Raw genomic sequence first — 17,238 nt, 5'->3', positions numbered from 1 at the left:
TCAATCAATCAATCAATGGCAGTTGCCAGTCCTTTGTGAAGCGCCGCTGCCACCTAGGAATGTGTACCTTTCACAATTGAATCGATAAAGTAAACATTGTCGGTACTTTTACGTTCAAATGTGTTAATAAATGTAATTTGTTCAAAAAAATAAATAATCCAAATTATTTTTAATTTAAGGGGAACTGCACTTTTTGGGGGAATTTTGCCTAACATTCACAGCCATTCTGAAAGACATGATGACCGGTGGATTTTTTTTAATAAAGCATTCTAAATATTAAATAAATTTGATCAATAATCTGCATACAATGGAGCCTATGGGAGCCGTTCAATTCTGCCTATGGAGCCCTTAAAAACACCCGTGATTTAGGGCTATATAAATAAACTTTGATTGATTGATTGATATTACGTGTATAACAAATGCAATGCTAACTAGCATAGAGTTGGATCCGCTTTGGACTGGACTCTCGCGACTGTGTTGGATCCATTGTGGATTGAACTTTCACAGTATCATGTTAGACCCGCTCGACATCCATTGCTTTCCTCCTCTCCAAGGTTCTCATTGTCATCATTGTCATCGACGTCCCACTGGGTCATTATTGTCACCGATGTCCCACTGGGTGTGAGTTTTCCTTGCCCTTATGTGGGCCTACCGAGGATGTCGTGGTGGTTTGTGCAGCCCTTTGAGACACTAGTGATTTAGGGCTATATAAGTAAACATTGATTGACTGAAAAAACGTGAAGCCTTACTGTACTTCTGAGCATCTTCATTTTGCCTATTTGGCATGGAATATTGCAACATTACCTTGAGGCAGTTTGGCTGCGTCTGCTCTGAATGCTAGACTTCGTGCTTCCCGGCCAAGTGCTTGAGCCGGTTACAAACACGTCGCTGGCCGTGATATCATTTGCAACCAGGGTATCAATATATGGCACCGTTTGATTTTACGCAAATCGATATCCGGTAGTGCCTATAAAGTACACAATTTGGTACCCATCCTACTGCCTCCTATGGGAATGAAGTTGAATTTTTTTTTTTTTAGGTAGCGCATGTTTTAATGAGCCAGTTTTAAAGGGGAACATTATCACCAGACCTATGTAAGCGTCAATATATACCTTGATGTAGCAGAAAAAAGACCATATATTTTTTTAACCGATTTCCGAACTATAAATGGGTGAATTTTGGCGAATTATACGCCTTTCTATTATTTGCTTTCGGAGCGATGATGTCACAACGTGACGTCACCCAGGTAGTCAACCGCCATTTTCTCAAACACATTATAAACATAGAATCAAATCAGCTCTGTTATTTTCCGTTTTTTCGACTGTTTTCCGTACCTTGTAGACATCATGCCTCGTCGGTGTGTTGTCGGAGGGTGTAACAACACGATCAGGGACGGATTCAAGTTGATTTATGTAGAATGTGCATCGATTAGCACGGCATGCTAATCGATGCTAACATGCTATTTAGGCTAGCTGTATGTACATTTGTAGCTATATTTGCATCCAGCGTTTCTCTCCACTCACATTTAATGCCAAACAAACACTTACCAATCAACGGATTTATGTTGCTCCAGTGTCACAAGATGCGAAAGTCCCGATCGTTTGGTCTGCACATTTTACCGGCGATGCTAAGGTAGACATGGCACAGAGATGTATGGATATCCTGCAGATGCATTTCCAACGATAAAGTCAACGAAATCACAAAGGTGAGTTATGTTGATGTTATTGACTTATGTGCTAATCAGACATATTTGGTCACGGCATGACTGCCAGCTAATCGATGCTAACATGCTGTTTAGGCTAGCGTATGTACATTTGTAGCTATATTTGCATCCAGCATTTCCTTAAACCCACATTTAATGCCAAACAAACACATACCAATCGACGGATTTAAGTTGCTCCAATGTCACAAGATGCGAAAGTCCCGATCGTTTGGTCTGCACATTTCACCCGCGATGCTCAGGCAGACATGGCCAAATAGCGTCAATAGCTATTTGCTCAATAGCTTCAGTTTCTTCTTCAATTTTGTTTTCGCTATCTGCCTCCATACTCCAACCATCCGTTTCAATACATGCGTAATCTGTTGAATCGCTTAAGCCGCTGAAATCCGAGTCTGAATCCGAGCTAATGTCGCTATATCTTGCTGTGGTATCCGCCTGGATAGCATGTATATCACTGGATGACGTCACAGGAAAATGGACGGTTCACAGATAGTGAAAATCACGCACTTTAAAGAGGAGCATTATCACAATTTCAAAAGGGTTAAAAACAATAAAAATCAGTTCCCAGTGGCTTGTTGTATTTTTCAAAGTTTTTTTCAAAATTTTACCGGTCCCGGAATATCCATAAATAAAGCTTTAAATTGCCTTATTGTCGCTATCTTTGAAACCACTATCCATTTCCCTGTAACGTCATACAGGGCTGCCAATACAAACAACATTGTGGTTACCACAGCAAGATATAGCGACATTAGCTCAGATTCAGACTCGGATTTCAGGGGCTTAAGCGATTCAACAGATTACGCATGTATTGAAACAGATGGTCGGAGTATGGAGGTAGATAGCAAAAACGAAATTGAAGAAGAAATTGAGGCTAATGAGCGAATAGCTATTGACGCTATTCGGCCATAGCTTGGGTGTACCTTATGAAGTGACCCATAGCATGGCTGCCTTATTAGCATCGCCGGTAAAATGTGCGGACCAAACGATCAGGACTTTCGCATCTTGTGACACTGGAGCAACTTAAATCCGTTGATTGGTAAGTGTTTGTTTCGCATTAAATGTGGGTATCTAGTTTCAAATGTACATACAGCTAGCGTAAATAGCATGTTAGTATCGATTAGCGTAGCATGTTAGCATCGATTAGCCGGCAGTCATGCCGTGACCAAATATGTCTGATTAAAACACATAAGTCAACAACATCAACAAAACTCACCTTTGTGATTTCGTTGACTTAATCGTTGCAAATGCATCTGCAGGTTATCCATACATCTCTGTGCCATGTCTGTCTTAGCATCGCCGGTCAAATGTGAAGACACTCTGGTACATTCAATGGGGGTCTGGCGGCAGATTTCTTGCCAGTGGTGCAACCTGAATCCCTCCCTGTTATTGTTGTCACACCCTCCGACAACACACTGACGAGGCATGATGTCTCCAGGGTTCCAAAAAATAGTCGAAAAATCGGAAAATAACAGAGCTGAGACCCGGTGTTTGTAATGTGAAAATGAATATGGCGGGTGTATTATCTCGGTGACGTCACGTTCTGACGTCATCGCTAAAAGACCGATAAACAGAAAGGAGTTTAATATGCCAAAATTCACCCATTTAGAGTTCGGAAATCGGTTAAAAAAATAAATGGTCTTTTTTCTGCAACATCAAGGTATATATTGACGCTTGCATGGGTTTGGTGATAATGTTCCCCTTTAAAGCCTTTTTTTGGGATATCACATGGTGGGTAAAATTTTGAAAAAAACTTCGAAAAATAAAATAAGCCACTGGGAACTTATTTTTATTGGTTTTAACCCTTCTGAAATTGTGATAATGTTCCCCTTTAAGACCGTCCGGCCTCGGTGAAGGTCTGATGTCACGGTCATTGCCCACTACCGTGTCTCATAATTAGATCATTGATCTTAAAAATACTTCATCTCTCGCAGCATTTTGGCATCTCATGTTTGAACGCTGACTGTCCCACGCAGCCACGCACTTCTTACATGTGCGGCATCGCTCAGTCGCCAGCGCCACACACTTGGGTGAAGGAGGGCGGGCTGTGCAACAACACAGTGTAAAAATACATCGCCCCTGTGGTAAGAGGACACTTGTCTCTGTGTGTGTCTGAAGTGAGAGGACAAGGCCAACGGAACACGCCACAACAACATAGTGCAAAAGGTGCAACATGTCTGCTAAAGCTCTGCTACAACCCTTTCAGCTTCTATTCAAGGCAACGTTTCCATTCATACGACTGCCAGACACCATTATGTTAGAATTCTGGCATCACACCTATGTGCACAATAAATCAAATATACTGTGTTTCCTATGGTGAGATGTAAAAGGGACATTATTTCATGCTTTATTGGTGAAACACAAATTGGAATTTTGGACACATGATCCAGAGCATTAAAATCAACAGGTTATATTAAAAGTGTGCATTTTTTAATTTTTAATTTTTTTTTTGCCATATTACAATAATATAATATAATAAAATATTTAACACATACGGATTTAAAGAAAATATACAATAATATTGTATTTTTTAAAAAATACATACAATATAACAAAAAAACTAAAACTTAACCCAAGTAAATATTGACACAATAAATTAATCCATCCATTTTCTACCGTTTGTCCCTCTCGGGGAAGCAGGCGGCTGGAGCCTATCAAGAATATACATATACAAGTCCATATACATGCATACACTACATAATCACGTTTCATCAAACATATATTAACGTTGTTGCCCTAGGGGAAACTTGGTAACACATGGCCCGCTGACAAAGCTTAACCTATTGTTACTATAACAATCTACAAGGTTAAAATATTTGGCTTCTCTTTCTTCCCCTCCATTGATCTGCTTTCTTTTATATTTGAAGTTATGATTACATATATGTATTTTTGCATTTGAAACTTATGTATTGTTGAAAAAGGGACAAGCGGTAGAAAAATGGATGGATGGATAATAGAAGTAATTATTGTTATTATTCATTATCAATAGTGCTATTTCTATCGTTATTTGTATTGCTTCATGTGTAATGCAATAATGTTCAGTTTCATTTCTGTATTATTAATTTTTAATTCACTAACTACTTATTTGCTATCACTTTTACCATCATATTTGTACATATCCTATTGGCTAATATTGTTCTGTTGTTGTTGTTTTCTCTCGGTTTTATGCCCCGCTTGTCCCTCTCTTCCTTTTTTTCTTCTTTCTATCCCCTCCTGCTCCGGCCCGGTTGCACCAAATAATAATATAAATCCATTTAATAAAGTCAAATACAAATAAGGCAACAAGAGAAATATCCCACACTTCTCTTTTGTAAAGTAAATCTGAACAATCAATATGGGCATCTACATCAACAATAAGGTTTTCCTGAATAGCTGGACAGGACAAAAAAAATAAAAATAAAAACAGATAAAGGAATAATAAATATCAAATATATACAAACAGATCTCTATTCTTAAAAGTAAAATTGACTTTGAATGACAAACTTGGCAGATACTACTTAATACTTATTTTGTATTATTTGATTAATCTACGTATTAAAATAATGTTTCAGACATATAGATTTAGACATACACACGCAACAATGGTCCATCAATAATTCATGTGTTGCTAGGTAGATTGTACATTAATTTGTGTTACATAACAGCGAAAAACAGCAACAAGTGTTTACGTTTTAATGGCTCTTATTTTGGAATGCTGAATAAATCTAATCCTCTTGATGCATTGTGTGCGTGCCTGTGTGCAGACAGATGATCCATTCACACAATTCATTGCTGACGACACACTAGCATGAGTCCTCCTCAATTATCCATCCATCTCTCCATGCTATTTTCTATTGCTTGTCCATTGCAGGGTCATAAATGACCGTTTTCAACCTTCTGTTTTGTTGTGTTCTTGCTGTTTTTCAGTGTTTTTAAATTACTTTTTATAAGGTGCTGACTTTACATTTGCATCATCTGGAGGAGGAGGACACTTGGTTATCAAATGTGCCTCTTTTGAGATGATGTACAAACCCCGTTTCAATATGAGTTGGGAAATTGTGTTAGATGTAAATATAAACGGAATACAATGATTTGCAAATCCTTTTCAACCCATATTCAATTGAATGCACTACAAAGACAAGATATTTGATGTTCAAACTCATAATCCTTTTTTTTTTTGCAAATAATAAGTAACTTAGAATTTCATGGCTGCAACACGAGCCAAAGTAGTTGGGAAAGGGCATGTTCACCACTGTGTTACATCACCTTTTCTTTTAACAACACTCAATAAATGTTTGGGAACTGAGGAAACTAATTGTTGAAGCTTTGAAAGTGGAATTCTTTCCCATTCTTGTTTTATGTAGAGCTTCAGTCGTTCAACAGTTTGGGGTCTCCGCTGTCGTATTTTACGCTTCATAATGCGCCACACCTTTTCGATGGGAGACCGGTACCCGCACTCTTTTTTTAACGAAGCCACGCTGTTGTAACACGTGCTGAATGTGGCTTGGCATTGTCTTGCTGAAATAAGCAGGGGCGTCCATGAAAAGACGGCGCTTAGATGACAACATATGTTGTTCCAAAACCTGTATATACCTTTCAGCATTAATGGTGCCTTCACAGATGTGTAAGTTACTCATGCCTTGGGCACGAATGCACCCCCATACCATCACAAATGCTGGCTTTTGAACTTTGCGTCGATAACAGTCTGGATGGTTCGCTTCCCCTTTGGTACGGATGACACAATGTCGAATATTTCCAAAAATAATTTGAAATGTGGACTCGTCAAACCACAGAACACTTTTCCACTTTGCATCAGTCCATCTTAGATGATCTCGGGCCCAGAGAAGACAGCGGCGTTTCTGGATGTTGCTTATAAAAGAGTGCGGGTACTTTCCTGGCCCGCCTGCACTCCAGACCTGTCTCTCATCGAAAATGTGTTGCGCATTATGAAGCGTATGAAGCGACACCGAAGACCCTCTAAGCTCATCTAAGATGGACTGATGCAAAGTGGAAAAGTGTTCTGTGGTCTGACGAGTCCACATTTCAGTTTTTTGGGGGAAACTGTGGACGTTGTGTCCTCCGGATCAAAGAGGAAAAGAACGATCTGGATTGTTTTAGGCGCACACATGAAAAGCCAGCGTGTGTGATGGTATGGGGGTGTATTAGTGCCCAAGGCATGGGTAACTTACACATCTGTGAAGGCACCATTAATGCTGAAAGGTACATACAGGTTTTGGAGTAACATATGTTGTCATCCAAGCAACATTATCATGGACGCCCCTGCTTATTTCAGCAAGAAAATCCCAAGCTAATTGTTACAACAGCATGGCTTAGTAGTGAAAAAGTGCGGGTACTTTCCTGGCTTGCCTGCAGTCCAGACATGTCTCCCATCAAAAATGTGTGGTGCATTATGAAGCGTAAAATACGACATCGGAGACCCCGAACTGTTGAACGACTGAAGCTCTACATAAAACAAGAATGGGAAAGAATTCCACTTTCAAAGCTTCAACAATTACTTTCCTCAGTTCCCAAACGTTTATTGAGTGTTGTTAAAAGAAAAGGTGATGTAACACAGTGGTGAACATGCCCATGATTTGTTCATAAATTACATCATGTTATTTGATTTAGATTTTTTTTTTTTATCTTGATAGATTGAAAATTAACACCAATGACTTGACTGATGAACATTATCACATAATGCATTCAGAAAGTATAAATAACAACAAATAAAGATAGAATACTATTAACCGCAACAAGTACGTGTAAAACAAAACTCAACAACATTATGATTTGTACATTTTTCAGAATGTACTTGTTCTATTTGTAAACAAAGTAAACAGTCTGAAGTTGTCTTTGTTTTTAAGTTATCGCACCAGGATTTTACCAGTCCGGCCCACTCGGGAATAGATTTTCTCCATGTGGCCTCCATGATTTTGACACCCCTGGTTTAACACGTACAGTGTGATTGATCAAGACTAAAACTGTTCTGTGGCGCTGTTTAGCGTTTTTATTTAGTACGTCTAGATGGGACGTGCAAACTGGCAGTTGCCCAGAAATAATAATAATAATATTTTTAATAGAAATATTATAATGGAATAGATTTACATCGCGCTTTTCTATTATTAGATACTCAAAGCGCTCACAGAGAAGTGGGAACCCATCATTCATTCACACCTGGTGGTGGTAAGCTACATCTGCAGCCACAGCTGCCCTGGGGTAGACTGACGGAAGCGTGGCTGCCAGTTTGCGCCTACGGCCCCTACGACCACCACCTATCATTCATTCATCATTCATTCACCTTTGTGAGTGGCACCGGCCACAAAGGGTGAAGTGTCCTGCCCAAGGACACAACGGCAGCGATTTGGATGTCATTAGGTGGGAAGCGAACCTGCAACCCTCAGGTTTCTGGCACGGCCGCTCTACCCACTACGCCATGCCGCCCCTGTGGGATAAGATGCAATGGCGCTGTCTGTGAATGCTCGTTAATAAGGACTGTCAAAAATACATCAACAATCTGATTTGCCTGAGCGGCTGGACAGGACAGATTGAAAATAAATAAATAAAAAATGTATTTTGATTTCTTTTTTAATGGATTATGAATGGATGGATGAAAAATTGTTACAAATACGAATCGCTATAATTAATCTGAAAATTCATTTTTTTACACCCTCAGTAAATCAGTCAATAATCCATAACAGGATAAGCTTTTGAGAAAAATATATACCGTATTTTCTGGACTATAAAGCGCAGCGCTATATAAGCCGCTCTAAATACGTTTTTTTAGAAACATTTTTTTTTTCCAAAAATTAGCCGCACAGGACTATGAGGCGCATATTTATATGTTTTGAAAAGAGTTATTTGCGCAGAAAGGTTTTGTAATTGTTTATTTACACACTTTAATTGTTTTTAAACGGTGTCTGTAACATACCAGTAAAACGGCTGATCAAACAAAACAGAAGTCATCACTAGCTGCGGAAGTTAGCTCTCCAATCAGTTAAACAGACTCAATAACTCCCCGGTGATGTTTTGGTGAATTTACTCAGGGATTAGTGAAAATACAAAAAAAAAAAAATGCTGTTCTAAATTAATAATACTAACATAGACACTGTCTTAGCATATTCATCCATCCATTTCTACTGCTTATTCCCTTTGGGGTCGCGGGGGGCGCTGGTGCCGCTCAGCTACAATCGGGCGGAAGGCGGTGTACACCTAGGACAAGTCGCCACCTCATCGCAGTGTCTTAGCATATTAGCTAATGCTAACGGCACTAAATTACATTGCATTAGCATGTACAAATATGCATGAAAACACTCTTACAGACAGAGGTGGGTAGTAACGCGCTACATTTACTCCGTTACATCTACTTGAGTAACTTTTGGGATACATTGTACTTCTAAGAGTAGTTTTAATGCAACATACTTTTACTTTTACTTGAGTATAATTATAGAGAAGAAATGCAACCTCTACTCCACTCCATTTATCTACATTCAGCTCGCTACTCGCTACTGATTTTTATCGATCTGTTAATGCACGCTTTAATTTTTCAGACAGACCTTCTAAGTAGGATCTATCACATGCCTGCGTTTCACCAATCAAATGCAGTCACTGGTGACGTTTGACTGTGTTTCACCAATCAAATGCAGTCACTGGTGACGTTTGACTCCGTTTCAGTAATCAAATGCAGTCGCTGGAGACGTTTGACTGTGTTTCACCAATCAAACAGAGCCAGGCGGTCACATGATTAACTGCACACTTTTTTAAAAATATAAACCTTTATTTATATTTATATTTACAAACAGTTGAAAATAATAAAGTAAGTACAAAAACATTACACAACAGTATAAAAACCGTACAAAAACAGTGCCATGGGGTTGTAAATTCAAAGTAACTAAAATATAATGCAAAAAAAAAAAAAAAAAAAAAAAAAAAAATATATATATATATATATATATATATATATATATATAAAAGATAAACAATGTGCAAAGCCATAGGCTCACACAATATCAGTAAATAACTTAAATTTGGAACACAGCATAACCTTTTTTTACAGCTTTTTGATTTTTTAGAGGTAGAGTGTTTTAATGCAGAGTTCTAAATCTTTTTTAAAGGCAAAAAAAACAGGTCGGGTATTGAGAAACTTACATTTATGAATATAAAACTTAGCCAATAGTATAATGATGTTGCAAAGGCAAAATTAATTTTCGAATTGTTTTTCAATACAGTGTAAAACCAAATATATATAATCTAATACATATTATTGTTTTAGTTGCTTAAGAGATATTCCTGGCTCTGAATTTGTTCGTTGCTATTTTTATGTTTTTGTGCATTACTTGTGGCCGTAATCATTAAACAAACAGGTTACTCATCAGTTACTCAGTACTTGAGTAGTTTTTTCACAAAAAACTTTTTACTTTTACTTAAGTAAATATTTGGGTGACTACTCCTTACTTTTACTTGAGTAATACATCTCTAAAGTAACAGTAATCTTACTTAAGTACAATTTCTGGCTACTCTACCCACCTCTGCTTACAGACAACACTAATATGGTGTTTAGTGAATTGTTTTGGTTTTATTGTAAAACTTACAAAGGTTGCTCAGAGTGATGAATGATTAATGCATAAGAGTAGAAATGCTGTTGACGGCTAGAAGACGGAACGGCGTTTCTACTTCCGGTTGAAAGTTTTAAACAGATGGGCACTGCAGTGACCCTTCTAACGCTTCAATGACAGGATGATGATAGCCCAATGATTGCACAAATAGTCTCAGCCTTGGTAGTCAAATTTTTTTTAGATGTTGAAAAGTAGTGAAGTAAACATTGTTGCCTGGTTGCCATGGTTACGCTATTTTCACAATATATTTTTATAATTCTATAGCTGCTGCGGTTTTTCTGGTTCATTTTTTGGATTTTCATGAAAAAAAAAGTTCTTGCAATATGCATTTTATTGCGTCTGGTACATGACAGCATCTCCCAGTGCCCTAAAAAAGTGGGTTATGTGGCAGATGCACCCCACTGTACTCCATAAAAATGGTAGATGTATCAAAGCATAGCAAGGTAGGAGAATGGTAAATGGTAATGGTAAATGGGTTATACTTCTATAGCGCTTTTCTACAAACCCCATTTCCATATGAGCTGGGAAATTGTGTTAGATGTAAATATAAACGGAATACAATGATTTGCAAATCATTTTCAAACCATATTCAGTTGAATATGCTACAAAGACAACATATTTGATGTTCAAACTGATAAACATTTTTTTTTGTGCAAATAATCATTAACTTTAGAATTTGATGCCAGCAAAATGTAACAAAAAAGTTGTGAAAGGTGGCAATAAATACTGATAAAGTTGAGGAATGCTCATCCAACACTTATTTGGAACATTTCAAATTGTTTTTGGAAATATTCGACATTGTGTCATCCGAACCAAAGGGGAAGCGAACCATCCAGACAGTTATCGACGAAAAGTTCAAAAGCCAGCATCTGTGATGGTATGGGGGTGTATTAGTGCCCACGACATGGGAAACTTACACATCTGTGAAGGCACCATTAATGCTGAAAGAGTACATACAGGTTTTGGAACAACATATGCTGCCATCTAAGCGCCGTCTTTTTCATGGACGCCCCTGCTTATTTCAGCAAGACAATGCCAAGTCACATTCAGCACGGGTTAAAACAGCATGGCTTCATAAAAAAAAAGAGTGCGGGTACTTTCCTGGCCCGCCTGCAGTCCAGACCTGTCTGCCATCGAAAATGTGTGGCATTATGAAGCGTAAAATAAGACAGCGGAGACCCCGGACTGTTGAACAACTGAAGCTCTACATAAAACAAGAATGGGAAAGAATTCCACTTTCAAAGCTTCAACAATTAGTTTCCTGAGTTCCCAAACGTTTATTGAGTGTTGTTAAAAGAAAAGGTGATCAATATTACCGCTCCCTCAATTCTATCGCCCACTCACTCACTGACGTCACTTACCTCACCCAAACCGAATAGCTACAAATAGAGCTTCTATTTCTGGGTTTTTTTGTGTTTGGAGACTGACTTCCTTTACTCTGCAGTTTCTGTTCTTACCGAGCAGCGGGTGCTCCTGAGCCCCTCCACCGTCTCGAAGCACTCACAGGCAGAAACATTTTGCACTAGCCTCGCGCCAGTCCCAGCTAGCGAGCTAGCACTTAATAGCAGATGATTTGATTTTTTTTTTTAATTGAACAACCTACATAGAACAATTGTGTGTTATCACACAACTCTTATGCTTAAAGTCCGTTGCTATAGTTATTAGCTATTGTGCTCAAGCTGTACTTTTTCGGTCTGTGCAAGGACTAAACTTGTTTTCAGCTATGGTATATGAGGGGTTGCCTTGTTGCAGATATTTTGTTTGTCTTAGCCCACTAACAGCCAAGGACTTCAAGGACCTCAACGAAGAGAAGACGACAGCACGCAGACGAAGCAGAGACAAGGCAATCACAAGACCCCTAGCACATTCCGTCACGTATTGTGCATACTGGAAGCTGCTTTGCATGAAATGTGTGGCTACTTCTTTTAGGGGTGGCCTCAGTGATGGTAACAAGGGACCTCCCAAATAAATAGAGGAACATGTGGGACTGTTAGCTCAGCTCGTGTTGGGAGATTGTAACTGAGCGTGCAATCCCAAACGTCTCTCCTCATTGAGCCAAATTGAACTCTGTCTTCGCATAATTCCTTGCTTCTTGTCTGTTTAATAGATGTCATCAGTGTTTAAATCTGACAGGGTGCTACTGTTCACACAGGTGTACAAACTATTGTCATTAGTGGCAAAAATTGGAGCTACATCTGCAGGTGTGGAGAGGAGCTTCTCCTGTTTAAAACGGCTCAATCCAAAGACATGCACCTGGGGATAGGTTGATTGGCAACACTAAATGGTCCTTAGTGTGTGAATGTTGTCTGTCTATCTGTGTTGGCCTGTGATGAGGTGGCGACTTTTCCAGGGTGTACTCCGCCTCCCGCCCGGATGCAGCTGAGATAGGCACCAGCAACCCCCCGCGACGCCAAAAAAGGGACAAGCGGTAGAAAATGGATGGATGGATATTTAATGACCACGCACCATACACACCCCTACACATCTCTATTACATATACCAGTGGTTCTCAGATGTGGGTGCGCGTACCCCTGGGGGTACTTGAAGGTATGCCAAGGGGTACGTGAGATTTTTTTTAAATATTCTAAAAATAGCAACAATTCAAAAATCCTTTATAAATATATTTATTGAAAAAAAGAAACAATTCAAAAATCCTTTATAAATATATTTATTGAATAATACTTCAACAAAATATTAATATATGTTCATAAACTATGAAAAGAAATGCAACAATGCAATATTCAGTGTTGACAGCTAGATTTTATGTGGACATGTTCCATAAATATTGATGTTAAAGATTTTTTTTTTTGTGAGGACAAGTTTAGAATAAAGTTCCTGAATCCAGATGAATCTCTATTACAATCCCCAAAGAGGGCACTTTAAATTGATGATTACTTCTATGAGTAGAAATATTTATAATTGAATCACTTGTTTATTTTTCAACAAGGTTTTAGTTATTTTTATATCTTTTTTTCCAAATAGTTTAAGAAAGACCACTACAAATGAGCAATATTTTGCACTGTTATACAATTTAATAAATCAGAAGCTAATGACATAATGCTGTATTTTTCTTCTTTATCTCTTTTTTTAAACCAAAAATGCTTTACTCTGATTAGGTGGTACTTTCACAGGGGCTACATCATTGAAAAAAGGTTGAGAACCACTGACATATAAGATGTCTGAGTCCACTGAACTCGGGGCTAATAGAAGTGTGGAAATTGATGTACTGTGTACCCCCAATACACACACACACACAGAGCAGACCTTGACACAAGGAGGACAGAGTGTAGGTCCACAGAAAATCAGAGGGTCAAATGTGCGAGAAAATGAGAGCAGACAGTGTAGACAAACAACGTTGCAACGTTGTGTGGGAACCGCAGGTGTAGAAACACAAAAGAAGAATCCCTGTGGGATGCAGAAACTGGCGGAGGAATTATCCGTGCAACGTTCATACTGTTGTTACTCAGCCAGCGTTTGTTGGTCTGCCGTTGCATTTTGTGGCTTTTACTGCCACAAACGCTGGCTGAGTAACAACAATATGAACGTTACACGGAAAATTCCTCTGCCAGTTTCTGCATCCCACAGGGATTCTTCTTTTGTGTTTTCTGCACCTGCGGTTCCCACACAACACCGTCTGCTCTCATTTTCTCGCACATTTAACCCTTTGATGTTCTGTGTACCTCGCAATCAAACACTTGTATGTTAAAATACTGAACATATGTTTACCTTATCTCTATAAACATCTGTTCAGTATTTTAACGTAAAAGTGATTGTGAGGCATTAAAAGCCACAAAATGTAACAGCAGACCCACAAACACTGGCTGAGTAACAACAATACGAACATTACACAAGGGTTAAGCAACCTATATCTGCTGGCCATTGAGAGGACACTCAATGTTTATTTATATAGCCCCAAATCACAAATGTCTCAAAGGACTGCACAAATCATTACGACTACAACATCCTCGGAAGAACCCACAAAAGGGCAAGGAAAACTCACACCCAGTGGGCAGAGAGAATTCACATCCAGTGGGACGCCAGTGACAATGCTGACTATGAGAAACCTTGGAGAGGACCTCAGATGTGGGCAACCCCCCCTCTCTAGGGGACCGAAAGCAATGGATGTCGAGCGGGTCTAACATGATACTGTGAAAGTTCAATCCATAGTGGCTCCAACACAGCCGCGAGAGTTCAGTTCAAGCGGATCCAAGACAGCAGCGAGAGTCCCGTCCACAGGAAACCATCTCAAGCGGTATTGGATCAGCAGCGTAGAGATGTCCCCAACCGATACAGGCGAGCGGTCCATCCTGGGTACCGACGAGCGGTCCATTCTGGGTCTCGACTCTGGACAGCCAGTACTTCATCCATGGTCATCGGACCGGACCCCCTCCACACGGGAGGGGGGGACATAGGAGAAAGAAAAGAAGCGGCAGATCAACTGGTCTAAAAAGGAGGTCTATTTAAAGGCTAGAGTATACAGATGAGTTTTAAGGTGAGACTTAAATGCTTCTACTGAGGTAGCATCTCGAACTGTTACCGGGAGGGCATTCCAGAGTACTGGAGCCCGAACGGAAAACGCTCTATAGCCCGCAGACTTTTTTTGGGCTCTAGGAATCACTAATAAGCCGGAGTCTTTTGAACGCAGATTTCTTGCCGGGACATACGGTACAATACAATCGGCAAGATAGGCTGGAGCTAGACCGTGTAGTATTTTATACGTAAGTAGTAAAACCTTAAAGTCACATCTTAAGTGCACAGGAAGCCAGTGCAGGTGAGCCAGTACAGGCGTAATATGATCAAACTTTCTTGTTCTTGTCAAAAGTCTAGCAGCCGCATTTTGTACCAGCTGTAATCTTTTAATGCTAGACATGGGGAGACCCGAAAATAATACGTTACAGTAATCGAGACGAGACGTAACAAACGCATGGATAATGATCTCGGCGTCTTTAGTGGACAAAATGGAGCGAATTTTAGCGATATTACGTAGATGAAAGAAGGCCGTTTTAGTAACGCTTTTAATGTGTGACTCAAAGGAGAGAGTTAGGTCGAAGATAATACCGAGAATTTTTACAGAGTCACCTTGTTTTATTATTTGGTTGTCAAATGTTAAAGTTGTATTATTAAATAGAGGTCGGTGTCTAGCAGGACCGATAATCAGCATTTCCGTTTTTTTGGCATTAAGGTGCAAAAAGTTAGCGGACATCCATTGTTTAATTTCATTAAGACACGCTTCCAACTGACTACAGTCCGGCGTGTTGGTCAGCTTTAGGGGCATGTAGAGTTGGGTGTCATCAGCATAACAGTGAAAGCTAATACCGTATTTGCGTATGACGTCACCCAGCGGCAGCATGTAGATGCTGAAGAGTACAGGGCCAAGGACCGAGCCCTGGGGAACTCCACACGTTACCTTAACATAGTCCGAGGTCACACTGTTATGGGAGACGCACTGCATCCTATCAGTAAGATAAGAGTTAAACCATGACAGGGCTGAGTCTAACATACCAATTCGTGTTTTGATACGCTCTAATAAAATATTATGATCGACGGTATCGAAAGCAGCGCTAAGATCGAGGAGCAGCAACATAGATGACGCATCAGAGTCCATCGTTAGCAATAGATCATTAGTCAATTTTGCGAGGGCTGTCTCAGTCGAGTGATTTGCCCTGAAACCGGATTGAAAGGTTTCACATAGATTGTTAAACGCTAAGTGTTCATTTAGCTGCTCTGCAACAATTTTTTCGAGGATTTTCGAAATAAAGGGAAGGTGAGACACCGGTCGGTAGTTTACCATGAGGTCAGGATCGAGGTTAGGTCTTTTAAGGAGAGGATGAATAACCGCTTTTTTGAATGCAAGGGGAACAGTGCCCGAGGAAAGTGATAAGTTTATAATATTTAGCACTGATGGACCTAATAATACAAAAAGCTCCTTGATAAGTTTCCCAGGAAGTGGGTCAAGTAAACATGTTGTTTGTTTTATTCCATTTACACGTTGTAACAATCCTTCTAATGTTATTTCATCAAAACGAGAGAAACTATTTTGGATATTTGCAGTATCCGCCGTATATACAATCGTATCTGTGTTACTATAACCCAGTTGTAGCTGGGACGCATTGTCTTTAATCTCCTTTCTAATAAGTTCAATTTTCTTATTAAAGAACTTCATAAAGTCATCTGCCGAATGGGTGGAGCTACTGGAAGGAGTCCCTTGTTGGGTTAGCAATGCTACTGTACTAAACAAAAATTTTGGATCGTTTTTATTATCAAATCCCTGGAAAAGACGCCTTTCTTGGTACGACAGGGTCACAAATCACTTTCTTAAAAAGGAACGGAGGGTAGAATTTACGTAAAAATAAACCATGACATTTTATGATGTAAGCCGAAATTGAGCTTCCCCTCTTTGAGAGACCAGCATCCGCCACTGACAAAGGCTCTTGGAAATCGGCTGTGTCGTTATCGAGCCAACCGACGGATGGATACAATGAAAACACTTTGTTGACGCTAAGCGACCGCCAATAAAGTAGGCCGACATTGAAGGAGGCTTGTAAATATAGATAAGAGCATTAAATGTTGAGGATCGACACACGCTATCAGGTAACTTTGCCGGGGGCGAAGGGGAGGTAGGGGGGTCCAGCTAAAAATAGGCCAACCTCTTCCCTTGGGAAAGCTCAAGTCGTGCATCACAGCTTTATCTCCTGGAGCACACGTCAGTGAGAGGTACGTACTTTGTGGCCTGCGGCGTATGTTTTTATTACCTTTGAATGCTCTCCATCAAGTGTTCCCTAAAATTGTCCCACGGGAAATTTTAGCGCCTCAATAAATGTCACTTTGAAGACTCGCATGCTTCAGCAGTCAAACATATTTTTTCGTACTTTTGCTTGTTTTAGTTAGAAGCTGTTTCATTGTTGGATCTATTTTTCATGATTTCATGTC

At 39.6% G+C, this 17,238-nt stretch overlaps 1 protein-coding gene across 1 annotated transcript in view; it reads left to right on the top strand.

The window, feature by feature from the left end:
- The first annotated feature begins 16,947 nt into the window (after positions 1-16,947).
- alpk2 (alpha-kinase 2) overlaps positions 16,948-17,238 on the top strand; it is a 40,251-nt gene continuing 39,960 nt past the window's right edge. Inside the window, exon 1 of the mRNA XM_061876522.1 lies at positions 16,948-17,022. The gene's annotated coding sequence lies outside the window, so the exon portion shown is untranslated. The remainder of the gene's footprint in view (positions 17,023-17,238) is intronic.

The sequence above is a fragment of the Nerophis ophidion genome, linkage group LG17, assembly GCF_033978795.1.
Source record: "Nerophis ophidion isolate RoL-2023_Sa linkage group LG17, RoL_Noph_v1.0, whole genome shotgun sequence".
NCBI classification, from domain to species: domain Eukaryota; kingdom Metazoa; phylum Chordata; class Actinopteri; order Syngnathiformes; family Syngnathidae; genus Nerophis; species Nerophis ophidion.
Note: the sequence above shows the minus strand (reverse complement) of the source record. Positions and strands in the feature narration are given on the sequence as shown.